The sequence below is a fragment of the Panthera uncia genome, chromosome C2, assembly GCF_023721935.1.
Source record: "Panthera uncia isolate 11264 chromosome C2, Puncia_PCG_1.0, whole genome shotgun sequence".
Taxonomy (NCBI): Eukaryota; Metazoa; Chordata; class Mammalia; order Carnivora; family Felidae; genus Panthera; species Panthera uncia.
Genome location: NC_064810.1, coordinates 46,473,072 through 46,491,516, shown reverse-complemented (window position 1 = coordinate 46,491,516; position 18,445 = coordinate 46,473,072). Strand labels below are relative to the sequence as shown.

Genomic DNA, 18,445 nt, shown 5'->3' with positions numbered 1-18,445 from the left:
TCATGTGTAAATGTAGATAAAGTCATCCTCTATCTAATACAAATGAAGGAAGGTATATAAAACACACCATAAACTGTAAATTTCTCTACAAAGTTTATTATTGTCACTATCAATGTCTTCATTTTTATAAGTTCCCAAATTAAGATACTAACACTTTTGCTGATGTGGTGGCAATGAATTCTATTTTATAGAAATAAGGTACTAAGCCTCTCCAGTGTTTTTGCTCTGTTGAGAAGGAGTCACGGATTCTTTCTTTAGCCACTGGCTCACGTCTGCAGATGAGAATTTTATTTATATGTATTCAAATGTGATTTAAACACATGGTGATTCTTTTATGGCTAAATATAAAAAATTTACAAGTTAAATGTTATTGCTATCTTTACCATTTACTTTAGAGCTTGCTCATGCTACAATTTGTAAATACTTTACAAGGCAGGGGAAAATACACACCCATAATTATTTCTCGATGTTGTCTGGCTCATGATAGTTGGGTAAATTCTTTTATTTTATTATTTAAAAAAAAAGATTTCATTGAAAGTTTTTCCAGTCACTCCAAATAAACTTAGCTGTAAATGGAAAAGATACAGCTGATTGCTCTGGCTTCTTGAGCGTGTCTTCTGCCCTTGTCCTGCTCTTCACTGAGTCAGAAGGAAGGCATGCGGTGTGGCCGACCTCCGAAATCATTAAACATCTCCTGTAAACTGTTGCTGTTAAAGACTCAATCTGGTTTATTTTCTGAAGCCTTATTAATAAGTTAGAATCTAATCTGCAGCCAGACTGTTTGATCACTTTGCTCTTGGCTTTGCCAGCCACAGGATTTTATTGCATGGTTGGCCTGTTGGCATGATGATTCCTGAAGGGCCATTGGTAAGCCAGCAAGTGCCAGGGGCACATCATTGTTAAATTCCAAAGACATGTGACCTCCCTTGACCTTCTAGTAGAGGGTTGAGCCTTCTTCAAAGAACCTCAGGGTGTTCACTAGAAATAGAGACAAAAATTCTCTGGGAAAATCTACGATATAGGACTACCTTCCTTCAGAAGGTCTTGGGGTTTCAGGGGGGGAGATAAAAGAAAAATCTATTACTGAACTTGTTTCAGATAACCTGAGATAGTCTTTCTCTGTAGAACAGTCACACATAAAATTGAAGCATTTCTACGTGCAGGTATTTAAAACATGTTTTTCCGACAAAAGGGAAAAGAGAAGAGGTGGAAATGAATAATGGAGATTTCTCTTGGAGAGATTCAGTTGAAATCAGTCTATATTTTATTTTATTTGTCTAGTGATAAAGGACCCAGATTGCAGTACACTGCCATTCTGTGTGAGTTTAAGCCACTAAAAAAAAAAAAAGGAAATACCATCTGTAGTATTTTGTTAAAATTATATATGTAGGGAAGAGGACTTCTTTAAGATAATAGAACAATTAGAGGCAGGCATGTAGTCAAGCAATGCACTGAACACGAAATTTAAAGAGCACTGCTGTGGTCATAGCATTCCCCTGGGATACATAAAAGCTTCTTATTCAATTTTTTTGGTAGCTTATATGCTCATCAAGGGATACAAGACATAGCACATCAAAATGTAAATATTCTGTGTTGTCCAATACAGTAGGCACTATCCACATGTGGCTATTTGATTTTAAATTTAAAGAGATTATAATAAGGGGCACCTGGATGGCTCAATCAGTTAAGTGTCCAATTTTTGATTTCAGCTCAGCTCATGATCTCAGAGTTTGTGAGTCTGAGCCCCCCGTTGGGCTCTGCGCTGACAGCATGGAGCCTGCTTGGGATTCTCTCTCTCCCTCTCTGCCCCTCCTCCACGTGTCTGTGTACACACACACACACACACACACACACATGCTCTCTCTCTCTCTCAAAATAAATAAAGTTAAAAAAATAGATTATAATAAAATAAAAATTTTAAATTTTGTACGTCAGTTCCACTAGGCACACTTCACATGCTCAGTTGCCATTATGTGGTCGGTGGCTACCGTGTTGGGTGGCTCAGATATCGCACTTTTTCATCACTACAGAAAATTCTAGCAGACAGCTCCGATGTCTTCAATGCAGTGTACAGGCAACACATTAAGTGACATTTATAGTAAGTGCTTGTCAGTTGAGAAGTGAGAAGGATCGATGCAGACTGCAACATTTGGGATGACTTTAAGAAGACCTTGAGTTTATGGTTCCTTGGGCAAGTGGGGGACACTCAGTAGAGAAAAGGAAAGAGAATGTCTGGGCGAATAATAGCCCTTGTGGCTTAGGTCAAATTCCTGCTGTAGACTGGAGACAGGTGAAGATGGAAGCATGGGTTAGGTTGAGAGAGACTGAGATACTTGACTGGCAAATTAAGGTTTTTGTTCTATGTTTCATAATGTCACTCCTATTTTTGAGCAGAGTACTGACAGTCTTGGGACAGTGGCACCACCTAACAAGTAATTTTTCCTTACATAATTTCGTATATAGAAGGCCAATATTTAATAGTCGCTTACAAATGGGACTTCATCTTGTGCCCCATGGTTAGCTCCGGTGGAGTAACACTGTACGTCAATGTGTAACACTAGTAACACTATATGTGTGTGCACTGGTGTTAATGAACTTCGGTGAAACTATGTTTTCTTGGAACCATCTACAGGGATAGAGAAAAGCAAAGTAAGAGGCTTCTCATTCACCATCACTGTATTTTATTCCCCTGTCCCTTTTTTCTTTCCTCTTGTTCATATTTATTATGCTCCTATTATCTGTTAAGTATTGAGGGTGCAGAGGTAAACGAGACCTGAATCCTTCTTCAAGGAGCTCACCGCTCTGCACAGAGAACAAGCCCGTGCTATTACAGAGTGGACATGGCCATGACAGGACTGTGCACATAGTACTAGGGAGCGTGGTGGAGGTGTGCAATGCAGCCTGGGGAAGGCAGGTTGTAGGCATGTCTTCTCCAAGCAGAAGATACCTGATCTGAACCTTGGAGGAGGAGTACAAATTAATTCCATAGATTTAGTGGGAAATACTACATGCAGAGAGGGAAGATCAAGGACAAAAGCAAAAAAGTATGCAGAATGTGATCACATGGAAAGAACCAGCCCTTGTTTCTTCTTTTGTCTTTGGCATAACACAAAGGAAGGGCTTGAGGTATACTTATTTCTATATAGACCCTCACAGCAGGTTAAGGAGCAGGTGTAGACAATATAGACACTTTTCTAGGTGACTCACATGGCTGAGGGAATCATTTAAGTTGTCTTGACTCTCGTCAGCTGGCTATGGATGCTAATAAAAGTAACGCCAAAGAGAATGATCTGATGAGCCAGATTCAAGTTTGTTTAACGTGCTGTAATGTCTTTGTTCTGTCTGTTTCTCATATAATCATGGGAATTCCTACTGCCTTAGGAATGACATGCTAGGTTGTCACTCTCTCTCCCAGACTGATGCCAAGCAACTTGGGACCACTTGGGGAGAATTTATGGAGAAACTTTAGCCCTTAAAAATTACTCTAGGGAGAAATGATAGCTTTTTTTTTTTTTTTTTTTTTTTTTTCTAGTTACACAGCCCTTACTTTTTTGGCTCCAAAATGACAGCATGCTTTTAGGAAAAAATACAGAAAAGAAAAAGAAATTAAAATCACAGTATTAAACAAGAAACAGAGCCAGTCGGCAGTGTCTAGGAACAGAGCCACTGGAATTCTCTCACTTTCTTTATGAGTCAGAAGCATTGTCACAGGGAATTGATGTTTTTTCTCCCTTTTATTAACACTAGAAGACACCATGAAAGGCAGTGTGGAGGAGCAGGAAGGCTGAAGTTTGGAATGTGACCTCGATGGGAATACTGGCTATGCCACTTCCTAGCTGTGTGACCCTGGGCAAGTTCCTTGACCAAGTAGAGGCTCCGTTTCTTTCCTCTTTAAATTGAGAACGGTAATATTGCTCTTGTAGGGTTGATTTAAGGAATAGAGATAAAGATACCAGTACAAGGTCTGATCCTATTAGACACTTAATAAATAGTATCTATTACTGTAATCACAAATGATGAGCTTGAGTTCTCCTTTGAGTGACTATGAACTACTCATTTTCTTAAAGGAGAGGATGCTCCATTCTGACACTTTTAGGACACTGGCCTCCAGGTATAATCTTTGTGAAGGGGAAAGAGAATTACTAGAGTAAGGCTCTAAGAGAAACAGGGAATTTGATAGGGGTCGGAGGTCTGAGTGTTATCAATAAACCAAAGAATCCCTGATATAGCATGATATACTAGAATATCAGTAAGTGTGATCTTATTATAGGAGTTAGCTCCCTATTTATAGTGAGAAAGTAAATGCTCAAGGAAGAAGTTTGGCTAATGATCTTGGTCATTAATAGTAGTTAAGGTGAAACAATGATCAGATCAGAGACTGTTGAGCTAATTCATGAAATTACATAGGCTCCTTGTTTACCAAACTTGTTGCTTATTGATGATCATTACAATATCTAGACAATGAGAAAGAAGAAGGAAGGAAGAGATCATTTCAATCTGTCCAGTCTTCCTCCCTCCCTCGCTCCCTCCCTTCTTGCTTTCCTTCCCATCATCTATCTTCCTAGCTTTTCAAAATCTTAAGTTATTCTGGCGTTTCTGCTATTGCTTTTACTATGAAGAACTGAGCCATTGAACCAAGACAGGTTCATCATCTTCTTTTGTTCCTTTTTCAGCTGGGCTTGGAAATTACACTGGGATTGTTTCTTACTTTATGGTTTGACATAGCACATAATTTGTGTTATATCTGTGATACTCAATGTGTATTACATAATGACCAGCAATACTGACTTTACTATGTCCCAGTAGATCTTGAAACAATGACGTGGGACAGTGATTCCTAAACTGTTCCCAAATTTTTCCATAGAATACTGGTTCCAAGAGATGCTCTCATGGTGGGAAGGTGTCAGCAAATAAGTTTAGGGCACACTACTGACTGTAACATTTTCAAAAAATGAAAATATAATTAGCATATTAAGGTCTTTGTGAAGTCTAGCAGTGAACAAAACTGATCACGTTGTTTTACTGAGTGTTTCTGAAATGTAATAGACCGTAGAAGCTTTTTCTGTATAAACACATAGTAATATCTCAGGTACTACTGTTTCTGAAGCACACTTTGGAAAACGTTGAAGAAGTAACACTTGGGTTTTACATAATATAACATCATTGTTGAAAATATCATCTTTCTTTAGCTAAAGTAGAATTTTAAAACCACAAAAACTCTTCCGTGTGTGGGGAATTAGCTTTTAATTGATATCAAAATATGGACAAGTGAGCATATAGGCCTTTTGAGATTCTTAAGCCATAAATTAATTGTTTCTTTTCCCTCTTCTACTTACCCTTGACCTTGTCTGGATTCTGGACACATGAGGAATTGTCTTTCGTACTTTAAGAAACAAAAATGTTCTTGCTACATCTTGGAAGGTTATGTGCTTATTTGGAATTTTATTCCATTTTGACCTGATTCTGCATAAATACCATGAGCCATTACCAGGTGTTGTGAGTATAATCTATTCACTATATAAGTAACAGCAACCATGTATGTTTAAGGAGTATCAGTCTGCAAAATGATTGGCAACACCTCAAGTGTCTCTAAATGACAAAGACAGTGGTTATTTGAAAATTGCTCTTCTATTTAAGATAAATAAATTAAGGCACAGAGATGATCAGTGGCTTTCCAAAGATCCCAGAAAGAGTCAAGGTGTTTCTGAGATTAAAACGCAAGATTTTCTCAAATGGGGACTTCTTAGGCTACGTGCACACAAACTTTATAGGTTCGTCTCCACTGACCTCAGAAATAGAAAGAGGACTGCTCTGTATTCCTGTGGATGTCATAAGTTTTAAAAAGCAAGCAGCCCTTCTCTGGTGTGCCAGGGATTTTTCTTTTATGGTCCTAATTGAGCTCTATCCCCCAAAGGGTTCTGAATTATGCAAGTGTCTCAAGTCTTAACAAGCCATCCCCAACACAGCTGTGCAATGGAAATGTTCAACGGAAAGGTATTCACTTCAGTCTAGGCAAGGCTCTGGCTGCTCCCTGGAGAGACCCGGATCCAGGAGTGCAGATTCTAGGCCATCTCAGAGAAACCTGTTGGGCCCATTTCTGCCTCCTTCTTTCTCTAGGCTCCCTTCCTGCTCTTGTTGACAGGAGGGTCTGGTCATGGCAGGACACCAGGACTTCCCCTTTAAAACTCATGAAATCTTCTCAGTGCTTGAGCCTCTCTGCTCTTCTCTCCCTGACCCCACCCCCAGCTTCCAGAGTTTCTTTCTCACTGAGTTGAGCATTTAGTCTGGAGCATTTAGTCTTGGCTGGTGGTGGCCTTGGAAAGAACATTTTCTAAGATTGCTTTGGTTTTCTTTCAAATAAACCTCTACAAGCCTGGACATTTCTGGCATTGTTGAAGCGCAGGTGATTTATTCCTAGAGGCTTAAATTGTTTTTTTTTTTTTTTTCTCAAAAAGAAAACCAACAATGTGATATGCTCCTATTGTACACTTTAGCCACTGGTAACAAAGGACACCTGGCTCTGTCTTTTATCAGAAGAATTCAAATCTAAAAGGCCCCCTCTAGGAACAAGTCAGTTTTTATTTTGAGACACTCAGCCCCGTGGCTCCCTCTACTGGTCAATGACTTCTCTCCCCACTCTTTCCAACCTGAGGGGATTGGAATAAACTGGGAGCTAGAAGGGGAACTAGACATGTCGTTAGATTAGGAATTATGGATCCAATAGCATATTTTTGCTAAAGGTCTCCTTTTATCTCTTCTTCTTCCAACCTCAATTTTGGCCACCTAAGCCACAAAGTCTTAGCTCTACCTAGCATCTCCCTTCATGTAGGTCTTGGCCTTATCTTTCATCTGCCTTTTAACAAGAGGCCACTTGTTTGGATTTATAGCACTGATGAACACCATGACCTCTGGATTTGAAGACTAGTTAATCGCTAAGTAAAGATCGTTAAAGAAATATAATGGTGTACGGTCATCAATTTATGAACCAAGTTTAGATTTATCTTTTTAGAGTTCACATGGCACGATAGTTGGAGGAACATATGAAATGGATCAACTGCTGCCAAGATGTCTTCCTGCTGCCCCAGGACAATGCTCTTGAGCCAGATGTTAGGATTCAGTGTCCTCCTATGGAACTGAAGGCAGTTGTGACTTACCCACTCAGCTGCAGGGTAGCATAATTTCTGCATAAGCCAGCCATAGTTGCCCTAGTACATGAAACCTGAATTACGGAGGTCATTGGCCCAGTCTTTCAGAAAAACAGCTGTTTTATCTAGCTAACAGAGAGGACTGGAGAGGCGCCCCAACAGGCTGGACACATTTTATTTCCCAGAGAAGCCAACAGCTGACACCCACACCCAGGCCTATTCAGTTTGAGTTGGAAAAGTAGCACATGAAGTGATTGTCTTTAATCTCGGCACATCAAGTGATGCCAATGCCTAAATATCCTGTGATGTAAACACATCAATAGAGAGCTTAAGAGACGCAGTCTTCAAGAAATTTACTTAAAAGAATGTTTTCACGATGATGCTTAGTCATAGACTATGTAAATTTTAACATACAATAAATCAATTTCAGAAACAAAAGTACTATTTCAAAGATACGCAAACAATTGTCAGGCTTTAGGGGAAAGTGAAGAAGCATCTGGGGTAACATCTGTCTACTTATTCAGGGCAAATTGTTTCCAGAAATGATACAAGAATATTCCTTTTACCTTCATCATTTTCTATGTTGGATTAGCTTTGTGTATCACCAAAAACTGTATTTGTATCTTAGCAGAGAGCATTGTGATGGCATGACTTCCATGGAGTTAGTATTGCTGGGTCAGTCAAGTCAGGGGTCAGATAAGGCTCTTTTCCCAGCAGAAGTTCAGTCAAGGGTTCAGAAGAGTTTTAATAAGATGTAATACTTGTAAAGCTTTTACCCATGTGAGTCAGTCCTCAACTGGCGTTATACTGAAAGGAGGCTGACCCAAATAGGATTTTATCTCCCAAACATTTGACAGGTTCTTGGATCAGACACATTAAAAATCTCTTCTTTAGCACCTCAACTCTATGGAGTTTCTCTCTCCTCTGTCTAAGGGAATGAGCCCTCTTAGCTACAGTATCCTGTCTCTACACTCTTGGCCCCTTAACCCCTCTCCTCTGACGTGACACATTTCATGCCTACACCCCTCCAACCATATGTCCCTCAAAGTCTCCTCTGATTGTTCTTTATGCATATTTTGTCTTTTTTCTCATTAAAGACCTGGGAAGGAGTAAGGTGGTTATATTGGCAACACATTGTCTATTGAGTGGGAGAAGAAGAAGGTTATTATACAAGAAAACATTTGTTCTGTCACATAAATGTTGGAACCAGATTTTAAGAGATCTTAGATACATACTGTGTGGGAAAGACACACTATAGTTATCTAAGACAGACCACTGTTTGAAGAGTTTGACTGCACGAAGTGTATTCCTGGTTCTGCTACACACGTCTGGGTGACCCTGGGCATGACATCGACCTCTCTGACTTTTGCTGTAAAATTAACATTAGTTAAAATTAGCCCCAAAGATCCTTCCAGCATTTATATTCTGTGTTTCTCTCAATAAGTTTAATACCCAAGAAAGGGGAATAAGGACTAGATAAAGTGTTTAGAAACGTCACTGCAGAGGGCCTGTTGGAGGCAAGTAGCAATTTTAAATTAGATTTCTTCTAGATAGATGAATGAAGCTTGACAAAAATGTAAAGCCTTTTTATTTGTCGGAGTAAAAATTTACAGTCTGTTTAAGAGAAGTATGAGACTTTGGGTAATGAGAAAAGCCACAAATATGAGTGGTACTCTAGAAACTTGATCTGTAATCATTGAAAAGAGATTTCTTCCACTGAAAGAAAAATGGGGTAGCACGGGGCAGGGGGGGAGAAGGGACATGTATGCATTTGCAAATCCCATGATGAAGGAGAAAAGGGCAGTTTTCGTTTTCTAGGAAGAATCATGGAAGTGGACCCAAAATTAATAGGGGAGATTGAAGGTGAACCATCAGATGTCTTTTAATATTTTATATAATCAGCTATAGGTGCTGTGAGTTGCTTTTGCCATTATGCTACACTGAGCAGTTAGAATTCATTATTATTTTAGCTGATTACTCTATAATCAGTTTTGGGAAACATTTTTGTTTCAGTCACCTCAGTTTGATTCCATGCAATTTCAATGGCTTTGTGGATTTGCATACACAGGGCCCTCAGATTATACATTCTGACCTTGTGTGACTCCCTTTAACCCCCATGCCACAAATCTATTTGCTTAAGGATAGATTCTAAAGAACCTCCTTCCTCAAACGGGGAACACAGTTGCCAAAGTGATAGTGGAATGTCTGATTAGTGCCTTCTCTGTTTGTTGGTGCTGAAGTGTGGTTAATTTTCTTTCCCGCTCTTCACTCCTTGCCTCTCTGGAAAGGGCAAGTTTAGCAGAGCTCTCATTTAGTATTGTGGGGTATAAACTGGTGTTAATGACTGCCAGGTCATTGGAAGATCTTTTTCATTATATCCTTAGCATTTTGTAACCATTTGTGAGCTGATCTTTTTATTATTATTATTTTTTAAGTTCTACATGCTTTGGTTAGCAAAAGGTCCATTTCACAAAATGCTAAAGTAAAACATTCTCTAAATTCCAAAGAGCATTCGTTCTCCCCTTAACCTTCTCCTCTCCTCTCCTCTCCTCTCCTTTTTTTTTTTTTCTTTTCACTCATAATTAGAACAATGCACCTCTCAGAAGACTGGATTCTAGTCTCAAGATCTGTACCTTCTTTAAATTATGCTTATGTGTGTTTATGAAGACTTGATGGATGAGAAGGAAGTCAAGGCATGAAAAAAGGCTTGGTTTTCAGAGGATTACTGGGAGGACCAGAGGTTGGGAAATAAGTGTTTATCTCATTCACTCTGCAAGTTGCCATACCAAAGAGGGTGACCATAGATAAGAAGGAGTAATTTGCTGCTTCTAACTTCTCACTTGCAAATAATCACCCAACTTTGGGACCTTTCGGACTGTTAGGGGTGGGTTTGTTGATGTGAACCACCCATTAATGTTCTGAGGGTTTTTATACTCATAATATAGTTTTAAAAAAGCTGTAACTGGCAAAGTCCTAGGGGTTTTAATGTGAGGTAGACCTGAAATCGTTTTGGTCTTTAGAACTGGGCTATTCTCCTCTGTTAGAGTAGGGCACAGAAGAGATGGACCTTAGCGTATTGGTGGAAATATACTTATTGATTTAAGACAAAAACCAAGAGCAGATATGACTATTTGCTCTTCTGCACCTCTTCATATTTCATACAAATAAAGGCAAAAAGAAGTTGCGTTTGTAACACATTCTGCTCTTTCTCTTCTCCCAGGGCACTTCCTAGGAGACATTCCTCTTGGCTTCCCACTTGGTTTCATCCCCATTCTCCTCTTTGATTTTCATGGGTATCAATGGACATATACTGGGATACACTTTCTGGTCGTTGGAAGAATAATACTGTTTTGTAATTGTGACAATAGGAAAACAATCCAAATGTGTGTTTCCCTAGGTTTAGCAGGCCCTTGAAGTGAGCAGAACACCTTCTCTGTGTCTCTAGTGAAAGGAAGCTGCTCATTTTTTCTTTTTTGAGAAACATTAAAGGAGTTGGTCAAGCCAGCTCGATTGGTGTTAGATAGGTATGGTCATGAACCCAATTCAGGAGCAGCTATATAACGGCAGAGAGAAAAGACTCATGTGAAGTCTCCACATTCTGTGCAAAGGAGAGACATTGGGATGGCTACTACATGAAACCCAGCACTGATTTTTCTAAAGACTTAAGAAGTCTCATCTTGCCTGATATGTGCCCTCTAGGGAAAGACTCACTTTAGGAGTCCAGTAAAGGGCCCTGGGAAAGTTAGGTCATGAGCCATCTACATGATCTCACCCAGTTATTTAGGGTGTTGAACTTGATGCCACATGGGGAAGGCAGTTACTGTTAAATGGTTCGTAGCTGGTAGAGTGGATTAGCTGCCAGGAAAAGCAGAAGCAAACTCTGGGAGAACACTTTTCATCCCCAAATTTAGGAATAACAGGAGCTCTTTTACATTGGAAACACTTTTTTTTTTCTTCTCCCAGAAGAGATAACTTCCCTCAAGGGAAATCTGGTGAATGAAATGCATTTTCACTATTGTGATGATGGGTTTGAGTCCGGCATAACCATAAAAAAGAATTAACTTGGACATACCACACACTTGGTTTGGCCTTGTCCCATACCTGTGCTCTTGTCATGGTTGATTAACCACTTACATCAGATATGAAGCAAGCAGTCTGCACTGTGGCTGAAGATGAAAGGTATTTTAATATGCTCAGGTCACATACTATCTCAGCCAATAGTAATTTTATATCATTTTCTTAGAGGAAACCACACTCCTTGCAATAATTTTTTCCAATGAAGCAAAATTTTACATGACAGAAACCTTTATATGTAACTCTTTCATTTGAATCACAGCATTGAATTCCTTCCCTGCCAAGCAGAATTTTAATACATCTTTATTATTTCCTTTGATATGCAAATGATACGGAGGAAAGCTTTGAAAGACCCTCAGTTAAACTTCTGTTGATTCTACCTTCTTTAATAGTGAAGAATTATTTACAGCTCTGGTGACTTTTCCCTTTTTAAGTGAAACAATATACACAAACCAAAAAAGAAAAAAAAATGAAGCTTTTCCTCTTTTACTTTAAGAATCTTAAGGGCTGAAATAGTGGGTTGGTTTCCTGACCAAACCTTTGGTTTGCTGTCTCTAAGCAGTCTTGTGCAATTAATTCCCCAGAGGAAATATTTGAAGAGGGTTTTTCTCCCACATGAGAGAGTTTCATCCCACACAGCCCACAGATTTTGATGGCAAACTTCATGGACCAAGCGTCTGGTTTTACAGGAGTAGCCGTGGAGCTACTCACAGAAGCTCTCACAGGTGCACGGTACTCATTCGCCGACCTCAGAAACAGGAAGGTATGGCAGTCTTTAAATACGATGCTAGCTTAACTACTGGGTAGCTCTAGAATCCAGTCCTAATCAGGTCGATGTTAATTTACTAGATGAGGGAAAGGAGGGTGGCAAGCAGGGTTCAAACTTCCAAAGCCTTCAAGTTGATTTTTTTTTTTTTTTTTTTTACAACCGTCTGGTGTACACAGAAGAATTGTATAATCTGGCCTGTATTTTTCTCTTGCTGTGAAACATATTGAAACGCTTTATGTTTAGGTGTATGTATAGAAATTCATGAAGTTCCTTTATACACTTTCTGGGTTCTGACACCGTTCTCATTTTAGAAAGTCTTGAAAAGATAGCTTTGTGAGAGCACATTTTGCCCCAGCTTGTAAATTTGGGTTTGTTCTTTCCTATCTACCAGCCACCTGATTACTGTCCCTGTGCAAAGGGCACCCGTTCACATCATTTTTTCCAAGCACTTAAACCTGGAAAGATACTTTTTAAAGGACTCACAGAAGCTGTCTTAGGGGGTTTGGAAAACATCGCAAAATTGTTAGCAGACCTTTTGACTGCTATTTTTAGGAAACTAATTGTGTTCTTCTAAAGTACGTTTTTGACAATGGGACAAAGTTTTCCTTGCCCCCACTGATATATGAGATAGTTACAATGAAAAGCGTAAAACACCCCAAACAGATACATTTTAACTTCAGCAACAGTCAGCAAATGGGGAAAAGTGATTTAAAAAGAGAGGAGGTTTTTTGCAGTATTTATGCTGCTGTTTCTTGCCCAAAATGAACTTTTATTTTACCGTTCAAACAGAAGTTTGTTTTCCAACCAGTTGCTAGTTAAAGGAGCAGCTGATCTGGCATCCATAAGAATCAGGTCGAACCAAACGGTAAGCATGTTGACCAGAGGAGACGTATTTCCCACCCCCGCAGCAACCCCCATTAGGTCAGATGCCTGCAGAAGTGTTCTCTTACCTTGAGCACGTAAGATCCGGGAGAGAGGCTGGGGGCTCCCACAGGAGAGGACCGGGAGAGTGCTCTGATCCTCGGCTGGTAACATGCACTTGGCTTTTATGGGCAGGTGGGAGGGGCTGCTCCTCATAGTAGGTGGGCAGGAAAGGAGCGGCGGGCGGGCAGCCCTGGGTGGAGCTGGACACTCTTCTCTGGGGAGGGGCGGAGAGGGCAGAGCAGGAGCCCGAAGGAGGGAGGAGAGACGGAGGGGGGGGGGTGCGTAGAAGCGGTGGAAGGAATGGAAACGGGAGAGGGAGGGAGAAACAGAAAGAAAGAGAGAGAGAGAGAACGAAGAGAAATAGAGAAAGGATGTAGATCACAGAGGGAAAAAAGGTTGGGGAGAAAATGAACAGGAGACAGAGAGACCAGCAAGATCTGGAAGGAAAAGGGAATTGAATTATTTTGTTTTTGTATGACTTTTTTTTGTTTTTTTTTTTTTTTTTTTTGAGAGGGGAGTTGTAGGTGACTGTGATGACTAAAGGTGTTTTCTGTGAATTTGAAACACTAAATAACGGTTCAGGGAAACGGAAGGGTTCTTGAGCGAGCCACGGAGGGGAAGCGGGGCGTCCGAGGAGCACGGCCCGAGCGCTGGCGGACACCCACCCGGCAGCGGCGGGCGCGGAGCTGAGCGCAGTGTGCGCAGCAGGCGCCCCCCGCGCCCCCGGCGCCCGCAGCCCCCGTGCGTCCCGCCTGCCCGCGGGTGAAACCCGCCCTCCACTCCTCACTCCCACCAGTGCTTATTTGACAAGAAAGGTCTCCCTGTGCTGCCGGTACTGTGCAGCATCCCGAGGCCCCTTTGAGACTTCTGCAGCATTAAGGTAAATCCAGCAAAGGTTCGGGAGGATCAGCTGAGATTGGCTTGTGGGGAAAGGAACCTCAAACCCAGCCTCGGTCCTCCAACATCTGCTTATGTAACGGGATTTCAGGACTCTGCCCTCTGGTTATTTTCGGTATTTAAAAAACTCTCATTCCTAACAATTGGAAAACGTCTTGGTGCCACAGCTCACTCTCTGTGTGTCTTAAACATTCAGAGAGGATTCAACCAGCAAACGGCAGAAGGATCAGGCTGAAATTCTTAAGAAATACATTCAGAGAAAGAAAAACAAGCTCCTTTAGCTGCTGAGTGGTGACTCACTTCCCAGTCCAAGCTCGATTTTTGCCACCAAAGGAACTAAAACATTTAAAAAGAGAGAACCTGAACCTGAAGAATGGGCGGTGGGGGGGGGGGGGGTTACTGAGGGGAAAAAGGGAGGAGTGGGGTAAGTGGGCTGGGAAGAATAAAAGGACTTTCACTGAACAGCTCTCTACATGAATGTATCTATATATAGAGAGAGAGATACAATGTGATTCAGGGTTCACCACAACCTTATGAAGTAAGTATTGTGTAGTTTTGGTTGTTTGTTTGTTTTTAAAGAAGTTAATCTTACAGGGGTGAAGCAGTTAGCTCAAACCAACAAGATGAATGGAGAGTCACAGCTAGTGAGCTTGCAAAACTCGTGCACTCTGTGCAGGAGGCTGTCCTGTAAAACACCTAGCCTGGTCTCAGGTTAGATCCTGATGTCTGTGGATTCCCAGGCTCCGAGAGAAGGAAAAATGACGGCCAAGAGCTGGGTTTCTTAAACTAGGTTCTATGACATCCCAGGCAGGGTAATTCTTTGTGGTGGGGACCTCTTCTGTGCACCGCACAATATTGAGCAGCCTCTCTGGTCTCTACCCACCAGATGCCAGTATCACTCTCCTTCCTAAGGGGTGAATACCAAAAATATGTCTATACTTAGTTAAATGTCCCTGTGGTGGTGGTGGGGGTCTGTGTGTGTGCAAAATTCTCTCCTCCCTGTAAGAAACATTGGTCTAAAGGTCACACCTATAAAAAAGGATTGAAAGAAATCCATTAGGAAAATACCCAATAGTGGCATTTGGGTAACAATAATACTAGTTGTCACATGTGCTAAGTTTACACTAGACTTAGTTTTTTTACATATTCATACTCCCATCTGTCTGCCTCTAGAGCCCAAAGCTTTGATTGCTTTATTTGTAACTAAGCTTATTCTCCGTTGGATACATGTGAAAATCAACAAAGTAGAACGCCATGTGCCTGGGTATGAAGGAGGATTAGATGAAAAATTTAAAGTTTATCATAAACAAATTTGACATTGGAATAATTATTCCAAATATTATGATTTTTTAGACATTGCTTATTTGTTTTAATATTTATAATTTTTCATATCTGTGTATCCCTGCTATTTTACATGATAGTAAATTTTTGGCTGCAAAGAAATTGTATCTAGTGGTTAACTAGCTAGCAGAAAATAAGTACTCACTGGATACATATCATGTAATTGAATAAATGACACTATGGAGCACTGACACATAGAGAGTGGATAATATTTATTGGCGTAATGATTGAAAAAAAGAATGAATACTTAGAAAGGTAGAATTTTCACATTAACTTTCATGCCCACTTGCTGTTTGGTTTTACTGTTTTCACATCCTCCATAATTCAGTTTTCCTCTTTCCAAATAGTATGTTTGTCTTTTGAGGATGTGGCCAAACCCATTAAATTAAGTCTATGAAATGAATAACCCTTGTTACTGGTCCTAGAAAGAGAACTGCCTGATGCTGCTGGGGCGGACCCCTGAAATCAGATGTGATTTTATAGGCAGGGTACCACTTCTGGCACTTTCCAACTTAGGAAAGAAATGTTTTCTGGACAAACCACACAGGACCCAGTTAGAGGAGCATCTGTGTGGTTAACACATTAGTAAACATCCTCATTAGGTTACAGCAAATCATCCTTTCAGTCCCAATTTTATGCCTTCCAAATATTCCAGTTTCATCACAGAGTTGTGAAAAATAGAAACAAAAGGCAAGAAAAGCACGTTGGAAGGGAAGGCAACTGATGGTTGTATTTTTCTTCTCCTTTCCCTTCCTTTACTCCCTCCCTCCTTTCAAACCCGAATATGCAGCCAAGATAACAAAAGAGCTCCTTTCATTTTGTTTGGATGGTGCTAATGGTTAGTTCATTTCTCTAGTTCACACTTGCCTGAATCTGATTCAGTAGCAGATCTGGACAACAAGTAAGGAATCCAGGAATGTGATTCCTTTGCTGGTTCTTAGCGTGCCCTTCTAGAATCTCTCTGAAGGTGACTGAGGTTTGAAATGACCTAGTTTGGTCTTCTGTGGAAAGAAAGGAATCCAATGACAACACACTAGATGCTCTGAAGTTTCCATTGTGTGGATAATATAATAACAGCTCCAGATTATTACCTTATTTTAAACAGCTTTGAATATGGAATGCCCCCCTTTTTCTTTTTGCTCATTTAGAAGTAATAATTAACAAATATTTATTAAGAATGGATACCAGACAGTGTTGAGTATTCAAAGCAGAGGAAAATAAGAATGTAGATCTGTTCTCATAGAAGGAAAAAAAAAAAAAGCATGAAATCCTGTTAGCTGGGTAGCAGAGAGACTTTGAGGAGGAGCTGGCATTGAGCTCGGCCATGGAAAGTAGTGTTTGGATACATGCGTGATGAACTGGAGGGCAAGGAAGGGAATGTGTTCAGCTGAGGAAGACACAGGGATATTTGGAGGATAGTGAATTGGCCAGCATGACTAAAGGGAAGGGTCTATGTAGGAAAATCATGAGGCTAAGAAACAGGGCAGGAGAGGTGGGATCTGCCTATGGAAGGCCTTCTACGTCACCTCAGTAGTCTGAACTGTAGTAATAGTAATAGTAGTTGTCGTTGTTGTTGTCGTCATAGCTGTGGGCTGTGAGAAGTCATTGAACACTTCTGAGCAGTACAATGGCATGATGGAAATGGCATATTACTAAGATTTCGCTTTTCTTTGAAAAGGATCTTTCTGGTAGCTTTGCAGATAAATGTGTATGGTATGTCTAAGGCCATTAGCATACTTAGAGAAAAGGGAGTGTCTTTGTCCTGCGGACTTGGAGGCCTGTCTGCGTGAGGTGGCAGAAAGAGTGGTGACATTGTCTCTGTCGGTGCCCTATGTGGTTGTAAGGAGAGAGAAAGACAGGACTCCCCCCACCCCCCGCCCTCCCCGGGCATGGCCCGGATGACAGATGGGATTCGTGTGAAGGGTGGTGTCTGCTCTGTGTCAAGGAAGCCTGACTCTTCTTTCCCTGTGGTAGCTTTGAGTTTCTCAAAAAGTATCTACTCCCAGATTGAGTAGGTCTGATGAACGAGATCACTGAGTTTTCAAGGGCTCCTGGATTAGAAAGCGATGGAACCTGGCATTAAAAGCTATACCTTCACATGTATGCTTTTAAACAGCTAACTTTCAATTGTTTTATATGTGTTACCCTTGGCAAATTTCAGCCTGTGATTCTTTCTGACACTCCTAAGTACTTTAGAATGCAAATGAACATGACTTTTAGTCTAAGCAATAATCATGGACAACATGAAGTAAGTTTGATGTATAGACGTTTGCTCTCTATCTACCAAATGATCCATCGGTCAGTCAGCCTAAGCTTGTTCTAAGTATCACTAGATATGATCTTGGCCTGCAAGGCACTCACAATTGCCAGCTCTCCCAGGGCATTTAAAATAGGGTTTTATTTACAAAAATTGAAAAGGCTCATAGCACAGGAGAAAGGCACACCTCTCCTGCGTTCCAAAGGAAGGCTGGATTCTGTGAGTCACCGTTTTCCTTGTTGGCCCAGATGGTAGAGAGCTGACTTGGGTGATCCTACGGACGACTGCCTCATAGCTCCTGCTGGCTTTATAAAGAGCACTGCACAGAGAGTCAGGAAATCTGGGGTTTAGTCCCAGCTAGGTCACTAACTACCTGTGAAGACTCGGGGCTGATGTTTTATCCTTTTAGGATTTAGTGTCCGTGCATAAAATAAGAAGGCTTAACCAGACATTCTCTAAACTTCTTTCTACCCTTCCGATGTCTACTTTGTGCCAGTCGGTAGATGATTCTCCTACTCTTCCCCCATGAAGTCAGCCCAACATTCAGAGATGCACATGCTCAACTTTGGGCATGGGACTAAGAGATCAGAACGCATTAGTCCAGTGTTTGCTACAAGGGGATTACACCCCAATATCAAACCTTGTCTGTGTTCTAGGTATAGAATCCCGAAGTGGGGTGTACTTCTGTCACTCAGCTGGCTCTTAACTGTAAGCACTACTTACAGTGACCTTAAGTCACCCAGAAGTCCCCTGGGTTTAGCTGTCAGCGTCTAAACCCGGAAGCCCTTTAACTCTCTTTCTCTGAATCGAGTAGTAATCCTCATTTCGCCTGGTGGAAGTGGGACCACACCACACCTATTCCTAGCTTCTGAAAATTCTATCCGTGGTGCCAGATTTACTTGATATCCAAATTGATCAATTTGATTTCCTAAGAGGCTCTCTATCTTCTCCCATTGTAAATTCCTTCATCTCCCCAGTGCCTCACCCCTTTATTACTTTAATGAGGAAAAGTTTGAATGCCCTTTTCAATATAGTCTG

The 18,445-nt window shown here is 40.9% G+C and overlaps 1 protein-coding gene across 1 annotated transcript in view; it reads right to left on the bottom strand.

Moving 5' to 3' along the window:
• Positions 1 to 13,155, bottom strand: part of COL8A1 (collagen type VIII alpha 1 chain) — a 164,404-nt gene extending 151,249 nt beyond the window's left edge. The window contains exon 1 of the mRNA XM_049629341.1: positions 12,939 to 13,155. The gene's annotated coding sequence lies outside the window, so the exon portion shown is untranslated. The remainder of the gene's footprint in view (positions 1 to 12,938) is intronic.
• Positions 13,156 to 18,445: the final 5,290 nt, after the last annotated feature.